Here is an 11,672-nt window from a genome sequence, read left to right on the forward strand (position 1 = left end):
AAAACTTTCGTCCGGTAGACGGTTTACAATTTACAAATAACGGAGCGCGATCGTAGGCCATGTCAGCGCGAGGTGCCGCGAGCGTGCCGGCCGAGTGCGCGCCGCGAGCCGAGTGCCCTCCGTGCTCGCTACCCTAGCGACATGCGCACTCCACACTACCCCTAAAGGGTCCTTAAGTGGATTAAGTTTTTAAACTTTGACAATTGATGAAATGACGTAAACTTTGCTAAGTGAAAAGTTGGAAATTAAGCAATGTTTTGATTGCTGTTGTAAAATTTGTAACATGCCGGGAGCGAATTTGGAGCCAGATTACAGCTTTCTTCGCCTACATTTTTTAACGTCCAACCCTTGTAATTTTTGTAGAATAGATAGGTTTATTGTGAATGTAATTTTTGTTTTCGAAAACGTCAGTCAATTATATTAATATGTCATGAAGAAATACATTTTCTTTGTTTTTTTTTTCAATGGTTAGTCTAGGGCTCCACAGCCTCTACTATTTCAGTCAGTAGTTCAAAATCAGTTCGTTTATAACTGGATAACTAATAGAGACTACTTACAACAACCATCTCAGTTCAAAAACGTATCCTGAATCGTCCTTGAATATTCTTGAAAAACTTATACACACTAATGAAATCAAGATTTAAAGAAATTCCACATTAATATTTTAGTATTAAACCGCATTTAACACTAATCAATGTGTAAATCGGGCCAAAGGGAAGTCACTAATATGATAATGAAAATGATGTTGGCTGATTTATCTTTAAAATTGCATTACACAATTTCACGTCCTCGTGCCGCCCACTGTACATTAGGATGTATATTCAGTTTCGATGGAATGTCAACCTTAATAAAAAATAAAGTAGGAAGCATTTCATTTGTCTCGTAAAATTTTCGAACAAATGAAATTCAACCCAATTGAAAATACAACAAGATTCAAATTTCCTTGACTATAATTTTGTATGGTGGGCGGCACAAGGTTTTAAAAAAGTATAGAAACGAGCACACAACGTCTACTCCTATTTTCACTCGCCGCGGTTTTAAATGGCCGCGCGACACACGACTGCGCAGCCTTAGCTACATAAAGTCATATGTCACGCATACAAAATGCACGCCAAAGATATCTACACATTTTACTCCCTGCTACAATGACATAAGGTGCATATTTGTGAACATATAATTGACGCTGATCGCCCCTTCATCATATAGGACTTTCCCAACCAAGAACTAGTATCGTGGACTTTTTACAGAGTGCAGCGACGAAGATTATTGCTGACGCGGCCTGTAACAGGTGCTTAGGTTATTTAGGTCAAAAGCACAGGAGTACTCGGAAACCTAGAAGTGTGTAGCTTTTTTTTCACTTGCAATGTTGTTACGTATTCTTTCAAACGATTGAACTGAGATTTGGCATACTTACTATGCTTAGGCAATGGAATTTTTAACGTGACTGCATTGCGTCCCTTTTCAAATGCGTCCATTTGAAATTTAGTTCAGTTGCAATTGGAGGGGCGTTAAAACTTTTAAAATCTGTTTTTGGTGTGTTCTTAGACAGTGCATCGTCAATATTTAAGTATGAGGAGGATGTAATTAAAGGAATTCAAACGATTGAACTGAGATTTGGCATACTTACTATGCTTAGGCAATGGAATTTTTAACGTGACTGCCTTGCGTCCCTTTTCAAATGCGTCCATTTGAAATTTAGTTCAGTTGCAATTGGAGGGGCGTTAAAACTTTTAAAATCTGTTTTGGTGTGTTCTTAGACAGTGCATCGTCAATATTTAAGTATGAGGAGGATGTACCTACGGGTGAATGATGTTAAAATGAGTTAAAAGTTACACCTAGTTGTAATTAGATACGTTTAAATTATCATGAGTCATTTTTTGAGTGTTTTTATTTACTTCGTGGCGCAAATGCGTTCATGAATTTCCGACGTATTCGAAATTTAAATAGGTAACTATAATATGTTTGTATGTCTAATATATTTGTAGTTATATTCACTGTTATTCTACGACCGTATTGCTACATCGTCGTTGCCCGTAGCATATTAAAATCTACAAACACTGGTGTATAAATTTTTGTACTAATCAAATATGCACTAATCTTGTGTAATAAGCAAATACTAAGCTCATTTCGTCAAATGAACCGACTAAGAAGTAATAGGTGTTCCATAAAATTCCTAGACAATAGGTACAAAGTTACAAACTCAAAGTCCTCAACCGATACTGAGCGAGCACAAAGCACCTTCTAAAATATTGGAATCCTCTTGTGAGTCTAAAGAGGCCGCGACCGTGTACCTACACGGTTCAGAGAATTGTCACAGTAGGTACCTACCAACTGTGACAATTCGCAAGCTATATAATGTGTATGGTCCATAAGCACATATTGTATAGCCGTGCACAGATTACTCCAACTATCCGTTACTCGGGTTAGATAAAGAAAACGGCCCACTTCACGTTTATTGGCAAAGGACAAACGCTTTCACGAAAGATAAGGGTGATTATTGTTGTATCCTGGAAAAGCTACGGGCGCCCACGTCCACAATTAGCCTCGGGTCGGATAAGGCAATGCAATTCCGGGAGTATTTGCGAAACTAGGTCCGGGGTGGAAATAGTGTGAAAAATACTAAAATTTTATAGGAAGCTTAGTGGTTAGAAGCTCACACTCGGCAGTGTAGCTTGCATGAGAGAGGCTCGGATATTTTTAGGAGTATTCAGAGCATTCAAAGCTGTTGTTTTTCCTAGGACGTAGTTATCGTAGTTGTACTGAGTATGGCGCATAGCGAGTTGGTATCTGGCAATGCATTTTCATATACAACATTACCGGCCGGCAAATACCTAGTCCCTCACGCACGTCACATGTGCTGCAGCAAGCCGGCTCGCGCGTGATATTAGACAGTCAATTTCTGTATGTATATTTTGTTACTACGCCTGAAAAATGAGCTCAGACTAAGTTTATTCCGAAATTTCCGAATAAAGTACAAGGCCCCTTTAAACAATAGCTATTTCTTAAGTTTCGGCTTCGGTAACCGGTTACCATAAGAGCCGGATTATTTGCCACTGACGTAGCGTAAAGAAAGTTTTTGCTTAGTTCCGAAGTTTATTTGGCCGGAACCTGTTTTTGTGGGAAAACTAACGAGGGATGATCTCTTGCTTTTGCTTTCATTCAATAACTTGGTAGTTATCAAACTATCTCTCAGACTAAGTATATGGGGGTAACTGATCGGTGTAATAGAGAAATCATCATTTATTCGAACGTTTTGTCAAATTGAGCTAAATGTAGGAATAAATACCATGCCTATAGGCATGGTAGACCTATAGGTCTAAATAAGGGCAGATTGCGAAACTACTGTCTCTTGTGTTGTCTCTTCGCTCAGAAATTTATAGATTGACCTAGTTTTAGTTTAAACTCTTTTGCTGGCTGTAAATTAATTGCTAATTTTCTGAGTGCAATGATCAAACGAAGTATATATACTCTGTCAAGCTATTAGAAAAGAGCGGCAAATTTAAAAAGTGTAGGCGCGAATAGTTTTCACGGGCCATAGAAATCCATAAATATCCAGTAGTTTCTTCATTTCTGTATTATGTTTGGTTTATGTCAGGATCTCAGGATCTTCGTGTCTTTAGTAAATCTGTAAACGCTTCATCGAAAGGACTGACCAATCGTCCATTAGCGGATTGTAAAGTCGGCATTAGACGGCAGTGTTGAGTTCCCTCAGGAACCGCAAGGTACAGAGAAAGGGCCGGACCCGCGGCCATTACAACACTCCGCAAGGCCCGGATACTCAGCTTTTGGCCACGTAATAAAGTATGGACATGGATTTCAATTTCTTAACTTTTCTATTTTGTTAGTAAAGGCGCTTAGAGGTAATTGCAAAGACAAGTTTACTCCCAAAATTTGTTTTAAACCGTAGTAAATTGCACTAAATAAAACTAGATACCACAGTATTATCCCCCAAAGCATTTTCTACTAGTAAGTATAAAATGCTGGATGAAGAGTGAAAAATATTAATGTAAGAAGCGAAAAGCTAGTTTTGCTATTTTATAACATCAGCAAAATCCCGCTAACTTTAACTTTGGTACTCGATTTAAAAGTTAAATACTTTTAGAAGTTAAAGAGTTGAAAATAGCCATATAACAAACTGAACTAAGTGTCCATATTTAAAACATGATTTAGTAAAAGTGTTCGAGCTTGTAAGTTCTGGCACGGCAACAATGTAGCTTGGCTGGCTTGGCACACAGCTCGGTTATTGAGCATAACAATTTACGGCGACGTCGCAAAAGATAAGCGTATCAATACTACACAATGTTACATGGTTTTTGATGGAATGAACTAAGTTATGCTGAACATGATTGGTTAACGCAAAATAAGATTAAATAAGTAAAGATACACTGCGTCCCTAAAATTCACATCTTTTTACCCAAAACTACATAGGTGCCGAATATTGCTTTGATTTTAGATCAGTATATGCGATATATATTTTGCGCTTTTGAGGAGCGCATCGTAATTAATGTTCCATTACGTTGCTACATTCCTCCGTTAATCACTACACCTTATAAAACAAAGTCCCCCGCCGCCTGTCTGTCAAAGTCTGTCTGTTTGCGTGTATGTATGTTCGCGATAAACTCAAAAACTACGGATTTTCATGCGGTTTTCACCTATCAATAGTGGTTCTTGAGGAAGGTTTAGGTGTATAATTTGTTAAGGTTTTGTGTAACCCGTGCGAAGCCTAGGCGGGTCGCTAGTTGGTTATATAATCAACTTCCCAATTTAGATACATTCTCATGTAGTTGACTAGTATTTACATTCGATGTAACGCCTCCACGTGTGCAAGTTTGTCACAGAACCCGTATTCCGGTCACACGGAGGCATCAGCATCTACAGCGATCCATTTGTATCCATTTATTTGTCCAAATCCTCATCTGTGAGGCAAAGCTGAGACGAAAATCAACGCTTCCTATTCAAACACAGTTACGTACATTTCGGTTTAGCGTTATCTTGTGAATCCTAGACTCGTTTATGTGTTTCGTGGATAAGGATCCTTAATTAAGCGTGGTTTTGAAATTGATTAATTGTGGGTATTGATGTTAAGATACAAATATTTACAGCTGTTTTTTGCTGTTTCTATGCCAATTTCAAGAGTTTCTGATTCTAATTAAACTAGTTAAGTTGTTTTGGTGTTTTTTTTTGTTGTTCACTTTTTTGGGGTTTATTAATTAGGTAGGTACCTACCGTAATTAATTCATAAAATTGTGTAAATTGAACAGTACCTACCCAAAGACAATAGGTACTATTATCTTAATCGAAATATTTACCAACCCGAATGTTATAAGCGTTTTCCGATGTTCAAAAGTAGTGACATCGATCTTTTTACCTATTTCTCATCAGGCGAGTTTATGGTCGTAAAAAGCTGAAGTGTTCGGTTTGTGTAGGTATTTCACCAAATACCAGCCAAACGTTCATGTTTAATCCCCATCTCGTTTGTTCTTACAAGCACTACGAGTAATTTTAAAATTAAATCTATATCAGACTCAAGTTCGAATTTTCTTCCGTATTTGATGACAGACCTCTCGAGTCGGACCCGCGGGGACATGGAAAGGGTCGATCGTGACCCGCGGCACACGGCACAAGGTACCCAATTACATTCCTGAAAGAAAGACAATCACAGATGAGATTGATTTAGAATTGTGACCGGGAAATACGTGTTTAAAAAGTAGGTATGTTAATTCGAAATGGAATCTAAATATAAATCTGAAACTGGAAAGATGTATAAGCCAATCTATTCTAAGGTAATAAATATTGGACCTAACCTTAGTTAATGCCTAAAACTGCCCAAGGATAAGTACTATTAAGTACATTCTACAGCTAATTTTCGTGAGTAAATCCTAAAGTTTAATCGCATTATCAGTGATAATTCACTTCAGAAGAACTAATATATAGAACTTTCGTCCAAGGTTAAAGGTTAACCTAGGTTTTTAATTCAGAAAATTGTTGACTTTAAAAGTTGCGCGGTGATTTCTATAGTATATTTTCGAATAGAAACCGCAGCTGGTAGCTGTACTGTTGCAGCGTTACAGCTGCGGCCTTGACTCGGGCTCTCGCTGTCACTGTCAATGTCCTCAGACTCATTTTATCAAGGAAATTTACAGTGTCTCATTACATTTGTAGGTATGTCAAGGATTTTGCTATTTTAAATATTTAATCATTCACCGGTGGGTAAACATTTCACGAACCGCCATTAAAACAGGTCGAATCCATTAAGAATGACAAGGAGGCCCACAACGGTCGCTCTTAATTAAAATCCAAACGCAATCTATTAAGGGCCTATCACACCGCCAGCGTATGAAATTACAACTCTAATTGGAAATTACTCGCATGAACCGCACAAATGCCATCTTAATGAACACATTTCAAGGAATATTGCTTGTCAGTGAAGTCGTGCATAAACTCCACTGATGGGAAACCTGGTTTATATTTTAGTTTTGATTGATCTGTTATCTATAGCAGCGGCCGGTATATTGGACTTAAGATATCCTTTATTTCTCTACAATATGGAAAAAAGTCCTCAGCTCTACGATGCATTTGTCAAAAAATATGGGAGACTTATTGAAAGTGAAGCTGAAAAGGAGATGAGGTATAGAGAGTTCATGAAAAATGTTGAGTATATAAATAATAACAATGCTATGATTGGTTCGCAGAAGCTGACGCTAAATAAATATGCAGATTATACTGATGGAGAGAAAAAGAAGTTAAGTGAACAGACAGAGAAGCCTTATCGGGTTATAGATCCAGAACTACAGATTCTAGAAGATGAAAAAAAAATAAACCATCCTAATATGAAAGTGAAAAGCTTGTTTAACATTCAATAAATATAGGTCTTTTAAAAGTAAATAAATATGATATATTATTAGTTTTTCCTTTGTTTCTATGTTAATAGTAGAAATAGGTAGTGTCTTCTTTTCTTGATAAATAAAATTAAAGATTAGGATTCAGTTATCGCTTATTTGGCTCTGAAACAAAGAGAATTTTCAAATGTTATTAGGTTTCAAATCTCGGTTTAGGTACCTACCTACTACTACCTATCTAATACTAACGCAAGTGTATCTACCCTTAAATATTTGGCCCCCAAACGCCTATAAAATTACAATATCACTTGAAACTTCTAGAACTGAGTCAGGACCATTCAATTTCATAGACAAAATTGTTGGGATTTCCGCTCAGATGAGAACTCCCGAAGGGTTAAGCTAGTTTTGAACTTTGTGTTTGTGTTCCGAGGGAGTTGTCATAAATATCGGGCCTCTGCTTGTCTATGTCTAACTCGAAGGAACTACATCAAACTGCTTTGTTGACGCAAAGTTGGAGAGCTCAATATCCGGGTTCTTGTGGAGAGCTATTGCGAGTTCTTTAATGACTGTCTGTACACAGAGTGGACATATAGGGGTCACTCCCAAAAAAATATGTTGGCGCTCTAATTGCCGCGACCCATACAAAATGTATGAAAAAGTCGTGGCAATTAGACGCAACGGCAGCGATTTTGCACGCACGTTTACTAAGTACTTACTAATCGGGTTTAGACGAAGAAATCTGCGTGTTATGGAAACAATTTTTCACCACACCAGCTCGTAAAGGCTCTCTTAATCTTTCGCTTACTCAAGTAACATTAGCACAAGAGGTTAACAACTTTGCCCCTTTGTGACAGAAATAACTATTTTGTCTTTGCGATCGTGGTGTTCGACGGTCGCAAAATCCACGATGACGCTTGGTTAGACACTCGCAAGTAAGCGAGCCAAGCGTCATCAGCCCGACATCTGGTTGCCACGGACACACTACACCTGCCTGTTTTGCGGTCGTGGTTGCCGCTCCCGTATTGGCTTATACAGCCATGACAAACGTTGTCGCCCTGCCTGACACTGTTTGTATAGTCTGCAATAAACTGAAAGGCCTATGATGATGATACCTACAGTTGTCAAAAATTTCGTTAGGGAGAGGGAGTTTCTCAGGAATTTGGGTCAAGTGCGTATCGCATTTGCGCGTGCATTGTTTGAGATTTGAGATCATCGTTCAGATTTGTTTAGCAAGTATTTAGGTTAAGAGGAAATTCATTCGCTCTGGAAATCTGAGCTAATTTTCCACGTTAAATATTGCGCAGGTTCTGGGACTAAGCGCTTCAATTGTAATTTTCTATTTAATTACTAGGTACAGTCAGCATCTATAATAGCTTATAAACAGTGCGCGTAATGTATCTGCCACCCTCTAATACTTCTCCAAATAAATATAAATCTCTACAGTTCTTATTGAAAATTATTACCTACAGTCTAATAACATTTCGTATAAAGATATATGTCTCTCTTTGTCAAGTTATTAGAAAATGTAGATACTCGTCTCATTTCTGATCCACTACTTTTAATGCTGAGTGTACCCATATAATACAATTTAAACCGATATGCCATAAAACTTAGAAATTGATGTACAAAATATTTGCTCAATTTATGTCTAAAATATTTAAATATTCTAAGTACATATAAACATTTATAAGACATCCTTTTTTTTCTTAACCGCAACCTTAATTCTGGTCTTCATAATTTGTTAAAGGACGTACAAACCAAACACGGTGTTATAGAAAAAAAAAGACAATTTTAAATTTAAAGTATAATTGTATGCTAAAATTAAGCGGAATCATCCCACAGGAAGCTGTCATAAAATTAGCGGCAAAGGAGCTTATAACTCTGAAATACACTAATTATTCCCAATTTGTTACAGAAATTAATTCGCAATTTTATCTTCTGTCTGAACTGTATTACTTGGCATTAAAAATTTCTAAAAGTCAAACACAATTAGAGAACAACTGGATCTTGCCAATGTACGGCAAGCGATTGGAATTGATCACCTCGAAGTCGCCACGAATATTCTGCTAAGATTTAGTTCCACATGATTTATTGCATCCTGCTGGTCTCCAAATGGGATGAAATGGATGTGCAGCGTTATAATTTAACTGCACATCTTTACGACTTTCGGAATGATATCGCTGGGACAGAAAGAAGAAGATAGGAAGAACTTTTTACCACACCAGCTAGTAAAACAAAATCAAAACAAAAATATACAACAAACAAAACAAACCAACTAGAATAAGTATATTAAGTAAGTGTAGTGTAAGACACGTTTTCTCATTTTCACCCCATTTTTTTCATCGTAGGTAGGTACATGAAATTATAGTGACCCCTGTCCCCTTGTAAAATTAATAACTACTAGCGTTAACAAATTTTACACATAAACCTTCCTCAAGAGTCACTCTATCGATAGGTGAAAACTGCATGAAAATCCGTTCAGTAGTTTTTTTTTATGTAATAGGAAGCAAACGCAACGAGCCGCCTGATGGGAAGCAGTGAACGCCGCCCATGGACATAAGCAATATCAGAGTAGCCTTTGATGCGTTTTTGAGTTTATTGCGAACATAAATACACACAAACAGACAGACGCGGCGGGGGACTTTGTTTTATACGTTTATGAAAATTACACGTGTCAGGAAATAAATATCACTTCCTTGCTAATTCAATAGCTATCACAAAGTAGGTAAGTACCTACGTACCATAATAACTTTTATCCATTTCCGCCGTCGAAGTACAAACTTATCTGTAATAAAATGACTGCTTTCTAGTTTTGCTTACGTGTTAGTGGATATTAAAGTTAATTCCCACACTAAAACTTTCGGGAAATTGGAAAGCTCGTAACCCGTTTACCGGTTCGGTAAAGATAGATATCAATGTGCATCTACTTAGGTACACTGATGTCCAAAATAGGGATGTTGACTTAAGTAAACCCCTTGTTATTTAACATACTTAAGTAATGCTACCATTTAGAGCGTACTGTCAGGTGTTTAACACGTGCGGTTTGTAGGTAAGTTTTACACAGAGTTGGGCTTAAAACACAATGCGAGTCCAGTATAACAATATCCTTAGGATGTTGTTAAGGCTGCCGAGGCAGTGTAGTGCGTCAGGCACATTTCTCAAGCGATTCTCGTTAATTTTGTGAGCAGGTTCTATAGTGATATTATAGTTTTTTCCAGTCGCTTTTCGGTGAAGGAAAACATCGTGAGGAGACCGGACTAATCCCAATAATAAGGCCTAGTTTCCCTGGGTTGTAAGGTCAGATGGCAGTCGCTTTCGTAAACCTAGTGCCTACGTCCTACGTCAAATCATGGGATTAGTTGTCAAGCGGCCCCAGGCTCCCATGAGCCGTGGCAAATTGCCGGGATAACGCGCGGAAGAAGATAGTTTTTTCTTTTAATTTATGAGTTCGCCTTCAGGGTATACGGCGCTTAATTTGGAAAAAGTTTCGAGCCAGGGGTTGAACCCGCGACCTCCGGATTGAAAGGCGGAGGCAGATCCACTCGGCCACCCCAGTTTTATCCATCTATCCAAGATATTAATCAGGGTGCCGCCATGACCATGACATATAGATACCCTCCATGACACCCTTCATGCGCTCAATAACGGTTGGATAATCTGAGTCCACAGTACGTGACTTTCCGAGGACACTGGCCGCCGTCGGGCGCATTTTTCACGGGAATAGATTTTGCTAGAAGAAAAATTGCAAATTTCTGCAACGATCGCTACGAACGTCACGACCCTGCTTTGTTCTCGAATGTTTATTTGACGTATCGAAAATGTATTGGTTGCTTTCGTTCGGTTTCGAGCCCAGTTATACACCTATTGAAATGTAGAATAAACACAAAAATTCAAGACAAATCCACCGTCACCGGCAATTAAAAAACAATTATCAGTCCCAACACGCATACAATTTTGAACTTGTGTACCTAACTTTATATACGGTTGCCAAGCGTGCTGTAGCAGAAATTGCTCAAATGTAAATTGGTATTATATATTTTGTTTCTGAATGTAGTCCCCAGTCCGCTAGTGTATGTTGCTACATGATACTTTATGTTACACTTCATTTAATGGACTGGAATGGATTTCTCAGGTTTCTGAAAAATGGTGGATCTTAACATTGTAATCGTCTATCTCTACATATATGTAGTACCTTTAGGTAAAGTAACTTTACTTATATGGTTATGCAGAGGTCAACGGAAAAGTTTATGACGTCTTCCAGTACTCAAGTCAGGAAGAGACTTACATTTGTTTACACAAACCACCTTATTAAATATTTGTTTCCAAAAAGTTACTGGTTTCCAAAACTTCTAGACTATTAATAATCTAGAAGTTTTTACTTTATGTAAGTATTTATTTATTTTAACCTAAAATAAAACATCTCGAATCCAAGTCTTTAAATTTCATAATTGTAAAATAAATAACTAGCTAAAGTCGTCGTTTCCGAATTTCGATGTTACATTATACATCGTTAGGGTGTTACGTTATAATTTCATACCCTGGTATTATTCTGAAACACTGAAACCAACCTGCGTAAATCAAATTTATCGTATTGTATACGCAATTATCTTAATTGGGCGCAATTGATTTTAATTTCACCGGTAATGGCAAGGAAAGGCAATTAAACAGTTAAATTTCAGGCCAATTCACATATTGGAATTTCAGTTTTGTACGGCCGGGTGCACCGCGTAGGTACATCGAGTGTATAAAGAGGCATGAGCTCACAAAGAGGAATTCTCCACAGTTCACATTAGCAGCGGTTTCCTGCGGAGTCGAATAAATGTGGGCAATTTG

This window comes from Cydia splendana, chromosome 6, assembly GCF_910591565.1.
Source record: "Cydia splendana chromosome 6, ilCydSple1.2, whole genome shotgun sequence".
In the NCBI taxonomy this organism is placed as follows: domain Eukaryota; kingdom Metazoa; phylum Arthropoda; class Insecta; order Lepidoptera; family Tortricidae; genus Cydia; species Cydia splendana.